We start from the raw sequence: 23982 nt of genomic DNA on the forward strand, positions 1-23982 counted from the left end.
AAGATTTCCACTTTAAAATCTGAAGCACACTCTCAAGTCCCAATAAATAAAGACCAATTATGATTTAGCAAAATATCAGCTTGCACATAAATCAACTTGATCACAAAATTCTAAGTTTACGGACTGCAAATCTAAAATAGAAAGTTTCTTATAAAAAGATCTCAAAGTGAGACAGTCATCTGTCTAGAGTTTTTTTCCCTCAGTGAGTACTAATCTAATTTGTACCTTAAAATGCATCACGCTCTTCCTTTCTACATCCCTTCTCCTCCCTTTCCACCTAGTCCCCTCCCTACATGTATACATTCTCATCCATGTTCTAGAAACCATGAAATAAAAAAGGTTAGAACCCACTGATGCAATCTCTGCTGTCCTGAGACAGACTCACTCTGGAAAGTTACAAGTAGATATATGTGGAGCTCTAGAGATACTCACCCAAACTACTCAACAGGTTTTTCATAGTAAGATGATATTTTACCCAGTTTAAATGACTTGAGAGTCATCTACAGGGGGGCTCTGAGAAGCTGTCCCTTTTGTGAAAAATGGGCATCTATAAAGGAAATACACTTCAGTCAAGGACCAGTATCAGGCAGAATGCTGCTCTGGACAACTTTTATTATCTCTGACACTTTATCTGCATAGCGAGATAATCTCTATTCATCATTCATCTCCTCCCTCCACCCTCTCAGAACTGGTCTCTACCACTCAGTAGAAGCCCCAGCTTCTATTCTGTAGCTCACGATGCTCTCTGTCACTTTAATGACCTGACACTTGGAGTCTCACATTTTGTAGGACTCCCAAGAGTATACGTATACATAATTAAATAAGGTTTTCCCCCGTTATTTTATTTTGTGTCAACTTAATTCAGAGCTCAGTCAAAGAACCTAGAAGGGTAGAAGGAAGCCACTTTCCTTTCCCGGCCCTGTCACACACATACTGTAGACATCTGCTTCAGCACAATCATTCACACTATTTGTAAGGAGTAAAAACATTCAAAACAAAAAGTTAGTGTCTTCTCTTCATAAAAATTAGAAGAGGGCTTTGGAAATTAATTGTTTCAAAAAAATTTAAAAAGAAAATCTAAGTACTGCAACTTAGGGGAAGAAAGGTAATATTTTTAAAGACCAGAAAATCTTTTAATATGAATTATAAACAATGAAAAAAATAGCATAACTCTAAAATTGTTAATCCTACCAGCTAAAGATGGTAGATAGCTTAGAACCTGGCATATAGCAAATGCATCAAATAGCTATAAAATATATACTTTAGGGGGAAAGTATAAATTCAATTATATCATACAGCAGTCCCTCCTTACCCATAAAGGATTGTTCCAAGAGCCCAAGGGGATGCCTGAAACCTCAAATAATACCAAAGTCTATATATACTATTTTTCTTACACGTGCTTATGATAAAACTTACAAATTAGGCACAGTAATAGATTAACAACTATAACTAATAATAAAACAATTATAACACTCTGTAATAAGTTACATGAATGTGGTCTTTCTCTCTTGAAAGAATTATGGCAAATACCTATAGTTTCCAACCATGGTTGACAGTGGGTAACTGAAGCCACAGAAGGTAAAACTGGAGAAGGGGAGACTCCTTTCTGTATGCACTCTTCTGCAACCTGCTACTTTACCGCTGAACAGCACAACAGAAGATGCCTTTCCAGACCACTCCACTTAGCAACTTCTCACCCTACAAAGAGCTACCTAACTGTAAAAATATTTTAATTGCACTGAGAACAGAGAATTTCATTGCATGTGTGGCCACAATTTTCACCCAGGTTCCTTTTGAAGTGACTTTTGTTTTCCTCATTTTTGGTTATTAAACAATATTGCAGTAAACACTCATGTGATGTAAATTTGTGTACTTCTATGATTATTACACTGACATGAATTTCTGGTCAAATGGTTTACATGTTGTATGCTGACAGGTTGCCTCCAGAAAGATTATGCTCCTTGATCCTCCCAACACTGGATGAGAGTAGCCAGTTCCCCATCACCCTTACCAACAGGAGCATTATTCTTTTTTTGTTTTAGTTTTTGTTTTGGGGTTTTTTTGGTGTTTTGAGACAGGGTCTCACTATGTAGTTGAGACTGACCTGGAACTCACTATACAGGCTGGTCTCGAACTCACAGCGATCCTCCTGCCTCAGCCTCCCAAGTGCTGGGGTTACAGGAGTGTGCCACCACACCTGGCAAGCATTATTCTTTTTAAACAAACAATTGGGAAAAAGTTATACTGACATTTAGTGAGCTCCTACCACATGCCAGGTGCCATCTTAAAAGCTCTAACTGCATTAACACCCAATCCTACAATAACTCTGTGGGGGTAAATGTGCTGATACATTTTAGTCCAGTGCAACTGACTGGAAACTAAAGCTCAGATATGTGACATAAGTGGCCTGAGGCTACACTACTTGTCAAGGCACTGCTGGAACACAAACTCAGTTTCACAGCTCCAGAACACACCTAAGCATTCTTAAAACTTCTGGAGAAGGTCAAAATCCTGATTTACTCCCCTAAAAAGAATCGAATCATGTCTTCCCCCAACAAATCCAACTGAAAATTCTTACTTCAAGAATAATGAGTGAGAAAACTGCAGAGTAGGGTTAGGAGGACTTAATTAATATTTAGTTTCAGCCACTTTCAGGTATCTGGTATACCTGCAGACTTTAGGAGAGCTACTTAAGCTGGTGCTCTTCCTTTGGCTGAAAACCACCCAAAATACCTATCTTAAAATGTGTTGCAAAGCCCAAAACAAACATCCATTCCTTCAAAAATATTTGCTGAGACTCTTCTTTGTGTCCTGATTCCAATGACCAAAAAGCCCACCCTAGCCCCAAGACAGAATACACTGAGCAACAGTGCAGAAAACAAACACGGCTATGACAGAAAGCACATGAGCTCAAGGCACAAGTGAAACACAGTAAAGCAGTCATGCTGTTCTGGGAGACAGCAGCTATGCAGAGCGCTCAGGAGAATGACTACACAACACCCAGGGCGATGTAAGAAATCATATCAAAGAAAAAGTCTGAATTTCACAAATACTTAGTTACAATCACATTTTTTAAGGTATATGCAAAGAATGGAAGGGGAATAAAATCATGGTTGCTGAGTTAACCATGTAATATTATTCTCGTTTCCCCTTTACAGAACATCATTTAACATTTATAATCCTTAAAATATTTTAATTGCTAAAAGCACAGATGGAGGCGTGATTAATTCTGTCTGAAATAATGTATCCAAAAAATGGAAACTCTTAACCCCCCCCATGAATGGTATTATTGTCAGAGCATGAAATAACCTAGAATTATGCATAACCCCATTACTGTTCCATAGCACAGGTTATTTTTATGTTCTGCTTCCTGGTTTCCTGCTCACCTGATAATGTACAACATTAATCACTTCTTCAAAGTATTTTCTTGAAAAAAAAATTTAAAGCATGTTTGTGAAAAAAATGTCTAAGCAGTAAAGAAAGATCTGCAATATAAAGCAAGACTTTCTTCTATCCAAGACCCTATTTATTTTCTATCTAAGCAAATTCTATATTTCCCATACCTTAACTGGTGATTTACATGGATCGTTACCATTTCCTCAGTGACAGTGCATTGAAGATCAACAACCCTGACTTCTTTTTCATTGAGCTTCAAAAGACTATGGTCTACATTCAACAATTTGTTGAAAATTCAACAGGCACCGCAATGTCAAATGCACCAAATTCTTTGTCCTTCTGAAAAGAAGAGCCTAATCCTACTCCTATATCTGCCCTCCCAATCTGGTTTCCCTGTTTACCATTTCTTAAACTGGAAAAAAAAAATGTTTTTTTTTTAAACAAGATCTTGATATGTAGACCAGGCTGGCCTCATGCTCAGTGACCCTCTTGCTTCGGCTTGCCAAAGTACTGGTATTACAGGGATTAAAAACCCAGCTCTTAGACTGGAATCTTTTTTTTTCAAAGTTTCACATTTATTTGAGGTAGGAATAATTAAAGTGAAGAATAAGGGAGAAACTGGCTCCACAGACCCAACTTGGGCTGAGTAAGAGAGAGAAAAAAGTATACCCTCCAGGCACAAGGCGGGCTACTGTGAAAAGGCACAGCTTTCAATGGTGTTCTGTGTTTTTATTCATTCCACACATCACGGGAACCCACAGGAAGTCCACATGCAGGGTCCTCAGAATTATCTGGCACGTGTGTCCTGGGAACTGGTCACAGACCTTCTCCCAACCGCCCCATCTCCCTCAGTTCCACATTTGCAGATTCGACCAACCATAGACTAAAACTACTCAGAGGGGGAAAATACGTCTGCTCTAAACTCACACGAAGTTTTTTTTCACCATTCCCTAAACAATATGAAAATTTACATCATATTAGATATTATAAATCATCTAACTTAAAGTATGCATGTGGATGTGTGTGGGATCTATGCAGCTACTGGGCCATTTGAAAGAAAGAAAGAAAGAGAGAGAGAGAGAGAGAGAGAGAGAGAGAAAGAGAGAGAAAGAAGCAACTGTAAATTTGGGTAGACACAGGGATCCTGGGATCAAATCCTTGAGGATCCCCAAGGTCCATCTTAGACTGGAATCTTGAAGAGTATTCTAGACTCTTTTTCATCCCTCTCTATATCTTATCAATTATTGCTACAGATTTTGCCTTTTCATATTCCTCTCTCCATCCTTCTCACTCTACCCAAGGTCAAGTCATATCTCAACTGCAGAAGAGTTGAACTCATTTCTGCCTCCCTCCTACCATTCCTAAATCCATACCTATTCCCACCAATCACCATGGTAAAGACAGATCTGTCTCTCTTTCCTATTTAAGATCTATCAGTGATTCCATTACCTACAGGTCCACAAGGCCCACCAGGAACTTCACACTCTGTAGGCCACCTAGGCTCATTTCCCAGGATGGCCTGCTTCCTGCATTCCATCCGGCCAACCCAGGCTGGGCACAATTCTGAACATCCCCATCCATCATTCATGCTGTTGCTTTCCCTACACCCTTCCCACCTTGGCTGCTTTAGTTAATTCTTACTGAATCCTTCAAGAGACAGCTTAGGTATAACTTCCTCTTGGAAGGAAAAGATCTTCCAACCCTCAGGTCAGAGGAAATGTGCCTGTGCGCTGCTCCTGCCTCAGCCTAGGTCTTGGCAAGTTAACCTCCTCTTGGTGAATTTGTATGTGTCAGACTTGCTGACTGGATTTTAAATTCTTTTAGAACAGAAACCACATCTTATTCATCTTTCTAACTATCAGAGTATCATAAAATTTAATATCCACTGATTCAAATAAGAATACCTACTGTAGGCCAAACTATACTCTGGATGAACTGTACAAATATATCTTGCTAAATACAGTGATCTTCACTTTACAGATGAAGAAACTGAGGCCCCAAAGCTCAGAAATCTCAGCAAGAACATTAGGAGACAGCTGAAATTTGAAACCAAATCCACTTCATTCCAGAATCACTGTTCTTTCCATAATCCCTTTCCCCGTGCATGATTTCATTTTTGTGGTAATGGTGGTGATGTTTTGTTTTGTTTTGTGGTACTGGGCACAGGGCCTTCACAGTGAGCAACAACCCCAGCCCTTTCTTCCCTTTTTCATTCTTAGTTTTTACTAAGTTACGAAGTTGCCCAGGTGGGACTCAAATTTGTGATCTTCCTGCCTTCAGCTTCCCAAAGCGCTAGGATTCATGCATGCTTTGATGCTGAAAGTTAAATGAGGAGGTCAAATATGCAATCCCTGAGGATAGAACATCTTTCCAATGTCAACAATGTATTACTGTCCATAATAATTGTGAACAATCATTATGGACAATCTAAAGACACTAATGTCACCAAAAAAGTTAATCAAAAGCAATCTAGAACATAGGACTAAGTTTCAGAAAAACAAAAAGAGTATCATAAATAAATTTTTCAAAAAGTACCCACAGATCTGTATTCAGCACACCAGGCAGTGTATTCGAGACATTCAAAGTCAAGAGGGCCAACAGTTTCAGTCAGACATGACAATGTGGTGCAAACCCACAATCCAACACTCTGGGAGCCATTTTTATTTAAACAGCTGAGGATGTAGCTCAGTGAAAAGGCCAGGGTTTAATTCCCCACTACCACAAAAGGAAAGGAGGGTGGGGAGGTTGCACAGTCTCAAGCACTTGCAATGGCCCTGCTTAATTCTATCAGTTTCCTCTCCCTATGAACAAACTGCTAAGTCCCCGTGTCCCATATTTTTCTCTTCACCCAGCCCCCAACTCCATAATATCTATAGTGACCATACCACTCCCTAAAACTGACCTTTGGACCAGGACCCTTAGAGGATTTAAAAGTAGATGAGTTCCGGACAGACACCTATGGAAGCCTACAGTGGGGGTTGGCAGAGGAGGGACAGAAGGGCAACACCATAGTGGGGAGGACTGGGGTACCCTGTTAGCCTTCTATGAATCCTGGGGGGATAAGAAAATGCATCTCAAAATGGGTGCAAAGAGTGAGAATACTTGTTGTCCTAAGGTCTTTATGAAAATTATTTTGGGTTTTTTTTGGGGGGGGTGGGATTTTTCTGGGGGTTTGGTTTGGTTTGGGTGTTTTGTTTTGTTTTGTTTTGTTTTTTCCAGTGCTAAGGATCACCTGCATGCTTGCAATTCTAGTAGTCCAGGAGGCTGAGACTGTAAGTAAGATTACAAGTTCAAGCTCGACTTGGACAACTTAAAGAGACTTAGCAAGATCTTTCTTAAATAAAAAAAAAATTAAGGAGTTTGGGAGGTAGCTCAGTAAAAAGCTGTGGGTTCAATCACCAGTACCATGGAAGGAAGGAACAAAGAAAAGAGAAGGGGCACTCTGTGTGAAGCCTCAGACAGAGAAAAGGCTCCATTAGCTCCTGTTAAATGGTTGAACAAACCAACAATTTCCTCCTGTCCCTTTCCCATCAGAAAGGGGACTACGGAAAAGAAGCTGAGAGCTGAGAAGCCCTGCCTTTGAGATAGTGAATTACAAGTAAATGATCTAATAAACAGTTGATTAGGTTTAAAATTCAAGTTGGACAGCACTCGGGAGGCTGAGGCAGGAAGACTGCTGTGAGTTTGAGACCAACCTGGGCTACATAGTGAGTTCCAGTTCAGTCTCAGCTACATAGTGAGACCCTGTCTCAAAAACAAAAAAAATTCAAATTGGATGTTGTGACGCATGCCCGTAGTACCAGAATTTCAAGTCCAAGGCCAGCATGGGCTGTGAAGTGTGATCAAAGAATACAGTGAATGTTTAAATTTTTAAAATTTATTTACAGTACAAGATACATTGCCATTAATCCCCCTTAAAATATTCCTCATTTCAAATATATCCCATTTTTCTTGCCACTTTCTGAAGCAGCGCTGGAAGTCCTCTTTCATGTCTTTAGTTGAGCTATTGTGGCTGCCTTGATGCCTTGATTGGATTACAAAATGTTTACCTTTCCTGTCATTTTGACTTTGGAGAAGAGCTCTAAGTCTCAAAGTGCCACTTCCAGTGAATAAGGTGGATGAGGGAACACTGTATATTTTTATAAGCTTGCCTTTCCACTGGATGACACTCAGCAAGAGTCACATTTCTTATCATACCCCATAAAGACACTCACAAAAGAAGACTCCTAGAAATGCTTCAGAAAGTGACAAGAATAATGGCCTAAGTGTATTTAAAATAAGAGGGATTTTGAAGGGATTAATGGCAATGTGTCTTTTGCCATAATAATTTTTTTAACTTAGATATTCACCATATATTTGGATCTCATCACATACACAGTGAGTTCAAGATCACCTTGAGTTACACAGCAAGATTCTGTCCAAAAAATAAAAATAAAAAAAACACCTCAGACTTTAGAGTTGAATACTTTTAGGTAACTTCTGGGGGGATAGAAGTAAGAAGAATTTCTATAAGAAGGATGGGGTACCATTTTAAGAACCAAATTTCTGGCTCTTTACTGACATCTCCAACTAGTATCCCAGAAGGGCTCCAAGCCCTGCCTGTTCCCTCCTGAGAGACAACTCAGTTACCCATCACTCATCATCCACACCTCGCTGTTTTGCTGGGAAACTTCTGATCTCCCATCAGCTACCAAGTACTCCTTTCCTATTCTGGAATAAGTCTCCATTTCAGTGCAAAATCATCTCCCAGGTCACACTTTGCATTCTCACAAATAAAACATATACAGGAGGCCACTGATTTAGATTAAGCATCTGCTCCAGGCCTCAAGAGACCCAAAATAGAGCCACCTATGTTAGGGTTCCATGTCACCAACATGAAACCTATACTGTTTACTTCTAAGATGTGACCTTTCAAGAAAGCAGAAAAGAAAGGATAGCCAAATTCCAAGACAGGCTGAGCGCCGTGCTGCATGCTTATAATCCCAGCACTCAGATGGCTGAGGCCCACAAGTTCGAGGCTAGCTTGGGATACATAGTGAGTTCAAAGCCAGCCTGGACTACATAGCAAAGACCCTATCTTTCAAAAAAAAAAAAAAAATCCAAAACAGGACAGTTTTCTGAAAAACATGACTCATAGTAACCAATCAAAGGATCCCAGTCAATCTGAGTGGGCATGGTAAAGAAGTTCCTTCTACTTCAACCCATACAAGGAAAGTAACCTGACATTAACCAGTTTAGCCTTTGTATTATGCTATTTTCTTGTTCCTGTTCAGGCTACCTTACAAAAACTGATGGGCAGAGCTCATCTCTTGCAGACTGGATGCTCCCCTGTTCATGAGTCATTAATAAAAGTGAATCACTAGACTGCAAACACAACTCATTTAAACTTTGTCCTTTGACAGTGTTCTAAAAGTGCAGTGGCACAGGGCAGTCCCAGGTTCAAATCCTATCTGCACCAGTTTACTTTGAGCCCATTTCCTTCTATACAAAATGAGGACAACAATAGCATCCTCTGAAAGTTTTTTATAAAGATCTCATGAGCTAATGTACCTTAAATGCATACTGAATGGCTAAATGGTATTCAACTGGCTTTAGTCTCTGCCTTCCGCTAACTCAGGCCTCGAACATCAACTCTCACCTGACCTACTTCAAAAGCCTCCTAACAGAGAGCCCCGCAGCCCATCTGTCCCCACGCATATCTCTTCTCCACAGCACTGCTGACAAAGCTTTGCTCCAACACATAGATCTGATTACATCATCTCCCAGCTGAAAAGCCTTTGACAGCTATCACTTGTTCACAGGATCAAGTCCACACTTCTCAGTTTGGCATGCAAAGCCTTCACAATCTGGTTCTCTTCTCACAGCCACTGTACCCAAATGCCAGGCACCGTCTGTTCTAGCCAAAAGCCCCAAACATGAGTTGTATTTCCATGCCTCCCACCTCTGCTCACTGTTCTCCCTCTTTCCCCTAAGACGCACCCTGCTTCTCTCCTGACCAACTCCTGTGAAATCTTTACCTCCTCCTTGCTCCCTGAAGCTTGCCCCAGCCCACCAGCTCATGTTCCTCTCTCTGCTGCACTCTTGTCTCCCTAACACCTTCCATTAGTACTATGAGTGTACTTGTATTTGTCTCCTCAGACTGAGGGCCTCAAATTCCAAAGGGCACAAAGATAGCCCTCAAGATGTATTTGCCAGGAAAAGTAATGCAAGGCCTCAAACACATTTTTGACAAACGCAGTTTCTAATTTGTCAAACAGTTAACACCTTCATGGTAACTCCTGACCTCTGAAAACTCAAAAAGATATTATATTCTTTGATGGCTAAGGCTGTTCTTAATGAAGAAAGCAAAAAAGCCCTTTGAAAGTAATAACTTTATGAATTTCACTGGATTGGATCTCAATCATCATCTCCCAGAAATGACACCTCTTTTCATGATGCAGTGGGGAAATCATACTCTTTGATTACCCTCACTTGACTTTTGGTATGTGAAGTTGAACAGCTGATAAGGGCCTTCTTAAGAGTTTAAATGAATTCAGAAAGGAAGAGATCAACAAAACTATAACAACAGGGGAAAAGTGTAAAAAGCTCAAGTACAGCTGGACTTGAGAGTCCCGAGAAAACCAAGTTCATTCTCAGAGAATAGAAACATTAGCAGGAAGAAGTGTGACCATATCTTGCTGAGATATTTCCTTGTACAAGCCAGATCCAAAGCTAAACGCCCTTAGACTTTGAGACAACTGAGAGAAGAGAATACGTCTTCATTTACCCACAAATGCTAAGAATCCAAAGCCCATAAGTGTCCAAGCAGACACCACATTGTTCCTTGATATCTCCTGTGCAACACTTAGAGCACTGAATTTATTATGGTTTAGATTTAGAATGCCTCTAATACCTCATGGGTGAGGAGCTGAGGCCTGGTTGAAGGTGGGTCACTTGAGGCATAAACAAGAAGGCTACATCTTCTCTAGACTCCTCCCCTCTTTTTCTGCTTCTTGGCCTCCACGTGGTAAGGCCCTTTCTTCTGCAATACCCTTCTCCATGCTGTTTTTGCCTTAACGTCAACCAATCGTGGTGAATCTTCTGAAAACTGTGAGCCAAAATAAAGCTCTCCTCCTTTAATCTGTGGGTACCCGGTATTATGTCTCAGCAATAAGAAAACTAGTAATTTTGCCTTCCTGTGGCACTTTATTTTAGTGGGAGCAGTGGTAAAGTTTGAACCCAGAGCCTCATACATGCTAGGCAAGTGCTCTACCACTGAGCTACATCCCCAGCCCTGCACAGGTTTTTAAAAAGGTACAACATCAGTGAGGATCCCCCTCCCAAATTCGGAACCCCTCTAGTGATACCTACTTTACTGGCTAGTGACAATACTATTCATAAATAAACATGCACATTTGCTCTGTCTAAATAAAACAAAGTTTATTACTCTAAAACCACTAAAAACATTAAAGTCTAAGGAACTTTTCATGTTCTCAAAGTCTTAGGAAGTAAATAGATTTTTTTTAAGTATCATTTTCATAAAAACCACACAGTTTGTTAGCAATATTCTTGTGCCAGTAATAAAATGCCTTTTTTATCCTCCAGTTTCTTCTCCATTAAGTCACTAAAATTGTCCTACCAGTTTGTCCAAAGCATTTTGTGTACACGTCTCACTGTTTCAATGTAAGCAACCAACTTACACAGATTACTTGAAACCAAGATTTTATTTGGACTTCTGTAATAAGTACCTTAAAATTAACAATTCTTAAAACAACCAGAACAAATAAAAATTTCAGTTCAGCAACTGATCCAGAAAAGTTAGATTTTTTTTGAGACAGAATCTCACTAAGTTGCTATAATGAATTTAAAATACAGTAGGAGAAGGAGAAGGGAGAAAGGATCTGTCTTCGGCACCAATAAGGTTAATAAGGGTCTCACCTTTGCTCCTGGCTCAAAGTTCAGGAAATAGGAATTACTGCTTTCATTTTACAGATACAGAAACAGGTGAAGTAAGCTGCCAGATCCAAACTAAAAGCCATGGCTGAGCTTCAAAGATCATGCTTTTAAGGGCTGGGGGTATAGCTTAATGGTAGAGGACTTGCCTAGCATGTGCCAGGCCTGGGGCTCAATTCCCAGCACTGTTAAAAATGAAAAGGCTCATTTTACCATGAATTATATATTTGTATTTTAAAAGAGGAGGAGAAACCAAGTGTAAGCATAGTGAGTGGCACACACTTGTAGCCTTATAGTCTCAGCACTCAGGATGCTTAAACAGGAGGGTCACTTAAGTCCAGGAGTTCCAGGTCAGCCTGGACAACCCAATCTCAAAAAAGGGAAAGCAAGAGAAAAAAAAGTATGTATGTGTATTTTTAGTGTATTGCTATAGTTAAACAAAATACTGACTCTGTCCAAAGCACCTTATTATCCACAACTGGCAAATTTTAATGTATAAATGGTGTTCCTGCCAGCTAAGGGATTAAATATAAGAATGTGCTGGGAATGGTTTATGTTAGCTACCATCCATCATGTAAAGCTACTTTATATATAATAAGCTATTCTTCATTAATACACACAAAATTCCTTTAAGTTTAATTTTCCCCAGACATACAACAAGCACTTGGAAAGCTATCAAGGGAAAAAAACTTACATAGCAAATTAAGTTAGCAAAGTCAGCAATGATAGAAACCTTTATTTAAATGTCTAAGTTTCCAAGACAATGTATATATAAAAATACTACCCTGAGGCTGTCCTAAAATTTATATGCTTAGATTAGCATAAGCATTTATCAAAAAACTACTTCATTTAAAATTTATCCAGCAGAGCTAAAATTGATGCACATCCTTAAATTATTGTGCTAAAAAAAGTATAGAATCGTATTTTACCATTACAACTCAAATACACTGTCATTCTGAATGAAATTCAACCACCAAATATGTTTAATACCCAAGCCACTTTCCTCAAGAGACGCATGGTTTATAGTCTTAAGATTCAATATACTGAAAACTTATATCCATTTAAATAGGCCAACTATGCATAATACTTTCTAACCACACCTGGAATAAATTCAACTTGCATTCCCTTGATAAACTAATAAAGCTAATTTCCAAAAAACTTTAAGCCATTACTCACTTCTTTATGCAGGGCAGGAGCTACATCTTATGAATTGCTGAACCTACAAGCCTATTCCCAAATCAGAGGTGAAAAAGGATAGTTCTGGATCAATTTCTGTCAAAAATATTTAATCTAAATCCAAACATGCCTCTAAACTTGCCCTCTAGTTCTCAGGAAATACAAGGGACAGAGGGAAAGGGTAACCAACACTTCAAGGAACAAATTCATAACATGGAACATCCTGCAAGTTCTTTTCTAAACATGAGGAGGAAGAAGGGAGGTGGTAAAATAGTATTTCTGTACATATCTAAAGGGACAAACAACAACAACCCATAGTATAATATGTAAACCTTGACTATCTTGGGTCCAGAAAACAGATATGGTAACAAATGACATTTCGGGGACTATGAGATAATATTAAGAAATTATTATAGCCAGGCATGGTGGCACAATCCTGTAATCCCAGCACTATGGAGGGCTGAGGCAGGAGGACAGCAAGTTCCAGCCCAGACTAAGCAACTCAGACTTAGCAACTCGATCTCAAAATGAAAAATGAAAAAGAGCTGGGGGGCCAGGGACTTAGCTCAGTGGTTCTATCACCTGCCTAGCAAGCTCAAGGTCCCAAATCCAAAAACAAATCCCCAGTACAAAAACAAACAAAAAAACAAGCAACAAAACACGACAACGAAAAAGGGCTGGGGATGTGGTTCTTTGCAAAGGCCACACATCCTTTGCAATGGATGGCGGTGGTAAGGTGAGTGCTAATTTTATGTGATAAGGAGGTGATTTTTCCCCCTTAGAAATGTCAGGCTTGGACTGGGGATTTAGCTCAGTGGCACTGCAGCTGTCTAGTAAGTGCCAGGTCTAGAGTTCAATCCCTAGCACCAAAAAAAAAAAAAAAAAAAAAATGCAGGCTATATTGTCAGGCAACATTACATGATTTCTGGAATTTGTTTTAAAGTACTTCACTAATAAAACAATTTGACAACTGTTCTCTGACCAAAAGGTGCTTTGCAAAAAATAATTTCTGCAGTACCATATGCTTGAGAAACACTGGCTATTCTATTTTCTTTCAAGGAGGTTCCGGAATAAGCACCAGATCTCAGGATGATTAAAAGTCCTCTAGTTAAAAACAAAAATACCTCATTTACTTTTGTTAACCCAGAATTTTCCACTTATAAACAAGATCTTTATTCTCCTGTATGCATTAATTTTCTGAGACTTCATTTCCCATGGAACCTATTTTGAGACTTGCTGCTTTACCTACATGAATTTCCTTAAGGCTCTCTTAAGTCACATTCAAGATTCAAGAACTTCAGATAAGAATTTCAAAACTGCATCTATTTTCAATTTAGGAGCCATTCACTGTTTCTGTGCTCTTGAGTCTATAAATAATTACGTTTACTCTTTAAGTTAACATGTTTTAATTTCTGTTGGTTTTTCCATAATATGAAATCCCATTAATTTTCCCTCAAGTGTGGTTAAATTTTCCCTATTCAAATCCATTTCTTACAAATCTACAAAGGAATAGATTTCAAATTTATCCAAACTGTCAAATCATACCTACATCTCACTTTGAAAGCTATGCTGAAATATTTCAAAGGCATTCTAATCCCAATGACTCTCCAAAGACTCGTCAAAATAAGTTACTGTCTTGAGTGTGAAAACAATAATTTTAAAAACTCCTGGCAGGTGTGGTGATACATGCCTGTAATCCCAGCACTTGGGAGGCTGAGGCAGGAGGTTTGCCGTGAGTTTTAAGCCAGCACGGGCTACAGAGTGAGTTAAGGCCAGCCTGAATTACATAACAAGACCCTGCCTTAAAAAACATTTTTTAAATTTAAAAATCCTGAAATCAATAGTCTTTGGAAGTCTTTCAGGTAGCATTTAAAGGTTTTCCATAATTTACCTCAAAGCCTCCAGATTTCCATCTTCATGCACCAGAAGTGGTCTCACTCTCAAAACCGGATCCTGTGGGGCTGAATGGGTTATAGTAGATTCACCCTATCACAAATTAAATTTACTTCATGGATAAAACTTTTATAGCTGCTTTCAACTATTATCTGTAGTTCATTTGAGGAAAGAAAAATGCATTCTTCTAGTTAAAAGCCCTAACACTATAAAATCATTGGAAATGCACCCAAAAGAAAAAATCACTAACAAAGAAATATGAACTAGAAGTCACCCCTGGAAGGAAATGCTCAAACTTGTTTTCTGCCTTGTCTGTAGGAGGCAATTTACAACATTCAGAACATTTCCATGCACATTCTTTCATATGACACTCAAAACTCTACAGTGATAGCTGTTTTCCACAATGGCAGCACAGGTTCTAACACAGTTTAAGTTGAAAGCCAATGGCCTATCGACCTCAATTATCCTTTTCATGGAGGTAAGACCAGCAGAAATAACTCAGTTCACCTGAGCAGCATACAATCCATCATTATGGAAGTCTCAGGCCCGTACCACAGGGAATAGTCACCTTGATAATGCTCGGTGGTACCTGCCGACAGGTAACTATTCACAAGCATTTAGATCTTTACACATCTCACCCTCCAGGGCTTTCCTGTTACTCAGCAAGGAAAGAACCTCCTTTCAACTCCTTGAACCCGCCTAGGATAGTCCAATAATGTTTATGCACCACCATGCCACAAGCTTCCCATTGTTACCCTTGTAGTGCTGGAGGGAGAAGTACAACAAGTAACTTGTCAGTGCACAGGAGTGCAGGCAAAACAGCTTTGGCAAATTACAACCACAATGCTATATAGCACCTCACACATGCTAGAATGCCTGTTTTCAAAAAAATGAGAAATAACAAATATTGGTCAGGGTACAGAGAAAGTGGAACCCTTGTACACTGCTGGTGGGAACATAAAATAATACAGCAGTTATGGAAAATAATATGGAATTTCCTCAAAAAATTAAAAGCAGAACTACCATATGATCCAGTAATTCTACTTCTAGATCTATATTCAAAGGAAATAAAATTGGTATCTTGAAGTTATCTGCCCTCCCATGTTCACTGTAGCACTATTTTCAATAGACGAAATATGTCTGTGTCAGACAACCTAAATGTCCACAGCCAGATAAATGGGTAAAATAATTGAATGCATATATACAGAGGAATATTTAGATATAAAAAGAAGGAAATCCTTTCATTTTTGACATCATGAATGAACCTAGATGGTATTTTGTTAAATAAATGAAGGAAGCCAGACACAGAAAGACAATACCATGATCTCACTTGTACGTAGAATCTTTTTGTTTGTTTGTTTTTGTTTTTTGAGACAGGGTCTCACTGTGTAGTTGAGACTGACCTGGAACTCACTATGTAGCCCAGGCTGGTCTCGAACTCACAGCGATCCTCCTGCCTCAACCTACCAAGAGCTGGGATTACAGGCATGCACTACCATGCCCGGCCTAGAATCATTTTTTTTTAATTAAATTAAAAGATGCAGAATAGAATGGTGGTTGCCAGGAGATGGGGAACTGAAAAAGTTAGGAAATGTTGATCAAAAGATACATAATTTCTGTTATAAGATGAAATGAATTCTGGGTGTCTAAATTACAACATGGGTTGTGAGGAATATGTTAACTAATTTGATTGTTGTAACCTTACATAATCATATACATATCAAAGAGGGAGAGGGGAGGGGGAGAGAAACATAATAAATATATAAGCAGTATGCTAGGAGGATTAAAAAGAAAGAACCACTGAAATGTGAAAGGGAAAAACTAGGATAGTGTTCATGAGAAAGCAGTATTTATTAGAGCCAGGACTTGAAGGATGATGAACATTTCAATGGGACAGGGGGTGCCACATGAGAGCCAAAACTGAAAGTCAGGTACCTCTGCCAGCAACAGATAAAGGGGGACAGCCACTGCTCATACCTGCCCTTGTGTAGGTTATGGTGTTTTCAGCTGCAAGTAAACAAAAACTTGTCTGACTATAAGTGACTGAGATTCAAAACTTTTTTGATCATACAGCCCTAACAGTAAAATAATTAAACATGCACTCCAAACATGTTGTAAAAGGAATATAATTTATGTACAATTAAAAGGTCACAGTTATAAATTACATGTGTGTACATTATAAAACCTCTTTTAAACATTTTAAAGGATAAGATTCACACTACTTTCTCTTTTCTCTCTCTCTCTCTCTCTCTCTCTCTCTCTCTCTTTCTCTTTCTGGTGGTGCTAGGGATTGAACCTAGGCCTTTATACTAAGCTAAGTCTCCTACTCTTCTTTTTTAAATTTAATTATTTTTAGACAGGGTCTTATAGCAACTAACTTACTACCCAGGCTTCCTCCTGCCTCAGTCTCCCAGAGTGCTGGGATTAGGAATACACCACCACACCTGGGTTAATTTATGTTTATTTATAATACAAATCCATATATAATATTTGTGCCAACGCCTTTATACTAAGCTAAGTCTCCTACTCTTCTTTTTTAAATTTAATTATTTTTAGACAGGGTCTTATAGCAACTAACTTACTACCCAGGCTTCCTCCTGCCTCAGTCTCCCAGAGTGCTGGGATTAGGAATACACCACCACACCTGGGTTAATTTATGTTTATTTATAATACAAATCCATATATAATATTTGTGCCAACTTCTTTTTTTTCAGCTTTAATTGAGTTTATTGGTACACTTTAGGGATACAGTACAGTTACATTCATTGTTGGGATCTTGTACCTCTACATGACAAGTCTTGGTTCTCATTTTTTCCCCTTACCCCTGCCCTCCCTTCACCCCCTCCTCCCCTCCCCATCTACAACCACTTTATTTCCATCTTTTCATTATCTCACATTTTTTTCTTTTCCCTTTTTACCCTTCCCCTACCCATCCCACCTTCCCTACACCTTTAGCTCCTTTCTTCCCATTTCTCAATGTCAGTAATCTTATTAGGATCTTCTGTATTATTGCAGATTATTACACCAGAGAAACTATTCGGTATTTACACACGTGTGCCTTATTTATTTCACTTAGGAATATATCTTCAATATGTATCCATTTGTGCCAACTTCCTGTAAAATTTTATTTAAACCTCATTTTCTAATCTTGTAACAAGACATTTTCTTGCTCCTGTATACTCTATCAGTATACACACGCAAGCAGCATGTTAACAACATTAATTTACACTTTCTTTGCAAAAACAATTTTGAAACACTTGCCAATTTTGTGGAGATCGGTTTAATTAGAACTAGATAATTAGGCCAGGGATTTAGCTCAGTGGTTCCACAGCCTGTCTCGCAAGTGCAAGGACTCAAGTTCAATCTCAGGTACCAAAAAATAAACAAACAACAACAACAATAACAAAAACTAGTTAATGTAACCTATAAATCCTTTAAAATGAATACATTTCACCGAAGGCAAGAAAATAATCGGAGTAGCACTGACAACTGTACCAGGTAGTGAAATGGCCACTCTTCTCTCACGTGACTTGATACAATCTAAGAGACAAGAGGCCATCAGACAGATAACCAACTAGGGTCAGCCTATACATATGAAATCTTTTTCTGAACATAGTCCTAATATTTTCTTTCTTGTCATACTGGATGATTCAGTGTACTTTAGAGATCATTATCTTAAACAGTAATGAAAAAAATTTTTACAGTGGTTCTAAAGCTGGATAATTCAGCTAAGAAAAAGTATGGTCTAGACAACTTCAATCTTTAAACTCTGTGACTTGTTCTCTTGGGCTGACTACCTTATGTTCCAAATATGGTAGGACCCAACAGGTGTCATATACTTATTCATTAACCAGTCAGAGCTGTAGTATTACTAAAATTTCTTGGCTTAATCAAGATTCACTACTTGGAGCTGGGGACACACCCAGCTTACCTTAAGAACATGGGCAATGGAAAACTAATCAAAAGCAGAATTGTGGTAGCAAGTAATATAAATTATTAGAGCAATGGCCCCCTGATGAATTACATAACTACCAGAGCCAAAAGTGAGCCTAGGCCCAGGCAGAAGAACCAAATGGCTGAGACCAGGTCCATTTTCTTAATCCCAAGGATATAAACAAGTGATAGATAAAGCCACAAGAGACAAGGGAAGCCGGGACACCAAATACTGTGGGCCACTGAAAATGGGCAACGAACCATCCATATGTAAATAGGACAACAGGGAAAGAGAGGACTGTACTGTTTCATTCCACAGATTTCTTTTTAAATTCACACATCTAGTTCCATGTTAGCAAGCACTCAATAAACATTAATAATTGATGTTACTAGTCTCAAGTAATTTAGAGCAAGCAAGCACAGTAGTGAGAAGTGGAGTATAATGGGCTACATGGGAATAATGACCAACTCTTAAGTTTTCAGCAATACTGTAATCCAGTACCCACTTAGACAAGTAGTACCTATGTGTTCAGCAACTACAGAATACAGACATTTCTACTACTTTTGAGACTATGGGGTATACATACACCACAAGAACATTTAATATGTTTATATCCCTTGGCATGTTGGCATGTTGTTATGACCAGCAACACCAATTTTGCAAATACATACTATACTAACCAGTTTTGGTTTTTTGGTTTTTTGGTGGTTTTTTTTGGGGGGGTACTGCGGATAGAACTCAGGACCTTATGCTTGCGAGGTAGGTGCAGTGCCACAGACCAGTTCCCTGTTTACAGTTCCCCTGCCCCTGTCCAGTTCTCTTTTTTACACACTTCCTCCTCCTTCCATCAACAATAATCTCCTTCCTTCTGGGCTACTTATTCACCCCACAGTTGCATCTTATGGGTATAATGAAGACTGCCATCTGTAACTCTTTGGCTGGCCCTAGACCAATACTGGTTCTCTCCAGGGTTTTCCCAAATTGGAACTAAAAACAAAGAGGCAGTTTTTTGATGATATATGGTTTTGGAGCTGCCAGCAACCAGGTACCCCCATGCACTGAACACTGCTGGGCCATGGTAATTTAATGATGAACAAATCACATCACAGCCAAAGAGCTCTGGCAGTCTAAGAGAGATTTCTTTCCAAATATACCTAGAAGTCAAAATGGATTGTTAAATAAGTTATGGTCACATAGCAATCAATTCATTAAACAACTAATAAAAGAGTACCAAAGAAGAATGTGCACAGGAAGCACATATATGATGAGACAGGGAAAAAGCATATCACATAAGTACTGTATAAACTCTACACAGCCCAACTACACTGTGTGCACCCTCGCATGTATGTTCTTTATCATAGTTCTTCAAATATTCATGTATTAAGGGCCCCATTCACCTGAGTATGACTTTTGCATGAAAAGGTCAAGCCAAGTACTTCTTAAGAGACCACCCAGTCCCCATGCAAATAAGCCTCTGTGTGTGATAGATGTATGTGTAACACTAATTTTGCTGGGCAGAGCAGGAGGGGCTGACTCACTGGCTCTAGTCTTGATGGCTGAATATGCTGGGTTCCTATCTATCTACAACTGTGGCTGGAAGATTTTTTACTAATAAATTCCTCATGTTAGTGACAAAATCTGTGCTAAAATCCAGAGACTATGCGATACCGCTCTAACACTTCTCTTATCCTTGACATTCCTGCCTTATAGGATTCTTCTTTCCAGAACATTCTCCTTAATTACACACAAGAGCCCCTAAAAACACCTACCCTAGAAGTACAACCCCATCATCAACATGGCCATACCCAAACCAGGAAAACCCCTCTTACTCTCCACAACAGAAGATCTCCAGAAAGTCTTACTATTTAAAATCCATTCCCTTGATAAAAATTCAATTCTTCCTCTTTGCTACTCTTGTACCCTTCTGATACACTGGAAATATAATCTCCCAACTTCACTAGCAAATTCTGCCTCATAATGCTTTCTTGTGATCGCACTTCCCAAGGAAATGGTAGCAATTTCAGATTTAAAACAAATCCTCCATAGTCTGTCAATGGGTACTGATTGACACATCCTCTTTTTGAGGTTTAAACTCCATTGCTTTGAAAAGACATTCTTCTGAGAATCAATTTTAAAAGCCATATAGACAAGTTGCTTGGATGTAAAAGAGCCTATAGCTTAGCACATCATTTCACTTTTGAAGGCATTAAAGAAAACCTAAAGGGCTGGGGAATGTAGCTCAATGGCGGAGCACATGATTAACATGTGTGAGGCTCTAGGTTTGATCCTCCAGCTCAATCAAAAAGAAAAAGAAAGAGAGGAGGGGAGGAAAAAATTCAGACCAGCTTCCAGATTGAATGCCTAGCTACACTTCATGAGCACTCCCAAATAAGCAAGCAGGACAGAGTACAAAAATTTAGAGACAATGAAAATGAAAGCATTTGCTAGGCTTGGAAAATGCTGTAAAAATCCAATTTATCAGTCATCAGCAGGAGCCCACGAATGATAACACCAAAAAAGTGATATTCATCTAGGCTTTGTAATTAGGCTGAGATACCTAAATGATGATATGTTCATTTCTTATATTTTAAAACATTTGAGAGGTGATTTAAGAATGCTGTCTGGGTTACACATCTAAATTATAAATCACATTAGTCACTGAAGCCTACTTTTCATTAAAAAAGTGGAAAATAAATAAATGATTAGTTGGAGGTATGTGACTTTCTGAAACTCTCCTAGGGAGAAAGTTTTATTACCATTATTAGTGAACTGTTTTTAATCCACAACTTCAAAGCACAAATGTTAACCCTAGATGAAACCAAAATAGCTCATAAATGGAAATACTGTGAGAAATTGCCACATATTAACATTAGTTTGTTCGCCAGGTTTTAGCCAATTCACAGGTAACTTCCATGAATAAAGAGAGATATGGGGAAGCAGGCAGAGTCAGAAGACCTAGGTACAAGTTCAGATCCACTATTCATAGATGATACTGGGCAAACTGATCTAACTTCCCAGGCCCTGGTTAACTCAACTGAGGGTTCAAGGATAAAATATGTAACAAAGCCCTTTACAAACCCTACATTTCTCAAACTCTTGGAGTCACAGAACTTTAGGGGGCTGGCAAGGTAATTCCATTTCAGGTATGACAATGGAGAGAACTCTGAGGCCCAGGAAGGCTTAAAATCCCTATACAGGAATCTTTTTCAAGTTGGGGCTACATGCAATGAAATACATATTTAAAGACAGCTCAGAAAGACAAACATCACATGTTCTCCCTAATATGTGGAATTTAAAAAGGATGAGATAAAAATAGTAGGGAGACTATTATTAGAAAAAAGGAAGGGAATTAGGGAGAAAGGATTGTACTGTAAGGAACAGTAAGAGGGAAACTGAATATGATCAAAACATATGCACTAAAACCTAATATTTTGAAAAAATTAATAGGCACTAATAGGAAAAATTGTTTAAATAAGATAGTTCAGAACATAGCTATTCTAGGCACTAACATATTTAATTTCAGTAACTTATAAGTTAAACCAAACTTCCATATGTTCCATCAGAAAAAATTAAAGCAGTCATTTATCTAGATATGGGGCTTTTAACCTTACTCTCAACCTAATAGCAACAAAATCTTTACAACTGGGTTAGAAATGTTTGGTGGAAACATTAACATAAAATTAACCTCCAGCTATGCTGGCAGTATTCATTATAATATGGATTACAGTTCTACTAGCCCAGGGATACTGCTTTTAATGTTCCCTGGGAGATGAAGAATTAATCAGCAGCTCCGGAAGAGAGGCTGCCTAAAAATGGACAATTTAATCAAGACAATTCCATTGTCTTTATAAATGTGCCTCAGTCACCCAGTATCAAAAACTCATTATGGCATCAAATAAACTGTGTGTGGTTGAAAAAACAAAATGTTCTTTTAGCTGTTATGGGAAGCAGAAAAGACTGACTACAAATCAGTTATGTTTTAGCTCTACCATGAACATGAATTATGATAATTTAGACATTTTGGTGGTTAAACCAAGAAAGCAGGAAAACCAGTGCTTCCGAGTTCCAACAAAAGTTTGTGAGACAAGAACTGCAGGACAGGGTCATGGAAAGTGACCTCGAATTTATTTCTGGACTGTCCAGGCTCCATTAAAATCGATGACACTATTTCCCATCTCTTAATGTCATCACAACAGTTCAAAAGCTGGGCTGTTCACTTGGCAGGTGACAAGAACAACTTAGGACACAGTCCTTGAGATATCCAACATCCTCCTTTATTCCTGCATACTTTTCATTTTAAAACCATAAGGACATACTATGATGATTTTTGATTGACACCCACCAAGCGTTCTGACTCACAGAAACTTTGGAGAATATAGCATACTGGAGCAAAAGTCCCCTGTGAGATCTTTAAGTAGCTTAGATGAGGAAAACATTCAAGTACCATGATGTACACCTCACAGCCGCTCATAAATTCCTTCATTCCCAGCAATCAAGAAGCAGCTGTTAAAATCCAGGAATCTTCCTAGCAGCAGATCCGAAATACCTCCAGACTGGCCACAGAAGCTTCCCAACTGCTTTCTTCTCCTTCCCCTCCCCCTTCCCAGGACTGCCAGCCTGGCAGGAATAAAGATGACCCAGGAAGGAAAACGAAAAAGAGTAGCGGATCTGATGAAGCAGAGATGCAGACTCCGTTCACTTCAACTACAGAAACAACAACCCTCTGTGCCAACTAACCAGGTTTCTCCTTTCCTCTCCCACCCCACCCCCTCCAAACACTTCTGCTTGTCTGGTGCGTCTGGCATTTCCAGAGTTAGTGACCTCAGCAGCCCTGAGCCCTTTCCTCAAAGGCTCTGAACCAGGAGCTTCCTTTCTGCGCCAGTTTGAGTCTTTGTCACGTTAAGATTCAGCTTCCTTTTACTGAGAAACCCACTGGGACGACGCTATCCCTGGGGTCAAGTTCAAGACGAAGGTTCCCTCCTCACCTCCCAGAGTTGACTGGCCGGGAACAGGCACCACGGACGAGTCCTATCCCTCGCGGCAAGGGAATCTGGGGCTGCGAGAGTGGGCCGAGGGGGCTGGGAAAACAGGACGGTCGCCGGCGGCGTCCTCTGCCCGTCGGCCCGGGCGCCGGCTTTTACCTGGTCACCGCCCCGTTTCCTCCCGGAGCCGTGCACAATAAGTCAAGTAAGTTTTAAGAATGTCAGACCTTCCCATCTGCAAACATGCCTCACAATGCCTCGGACTTCCTTCCCGGCCAGCCGTTCCGGAAAGTCACTGCGCCAAAGCGGGGAGTCCCTCACACCCCAGCGCTGCGCTCCGCACCCGAAGTCCTCCAGGAAGAACAGGCGTCCTGATGTGTCCCCCACCCCAAGTGACCACTCTGCATCCAAGAACAAGGGGACTCACTACATCTTCATCTTTCTCCGTTCCACCCATTTAAAATCCCTCCAAATCTAATTCTAACCCACCCTACTCCCATAAAAGAAAAGAGCAAGGATACGCGAAACGCAGTGCTGGAGGTCTTGAAGCAATACTTTCAGCCTAGAAAGGGGCAATCTGACCCCTCCCCAACCCCACTTAAATTCGGCAACTTCGAGACGCGCGCCCCCAGACACAGGACCCCGCGGTGCCAGGCGCGCCGCGCCCCC

Source organism: Fukomys damarensis, unplaced genomic scaffold, assembly GCF_012274545.1.
Source record: "Fukomys damarensis isolate Sample0158 unplaced genomic scaffold, DMR_v1.0_HiC HiC_scaffold_26, whole genome shotgun sequence".
Taxonomy (NCBI): Eukaryota; Metazoa; Chordata; class Mammalia; order Rodentia; family Bathyergidae; genus Fukomys; species Fukomys damarensis.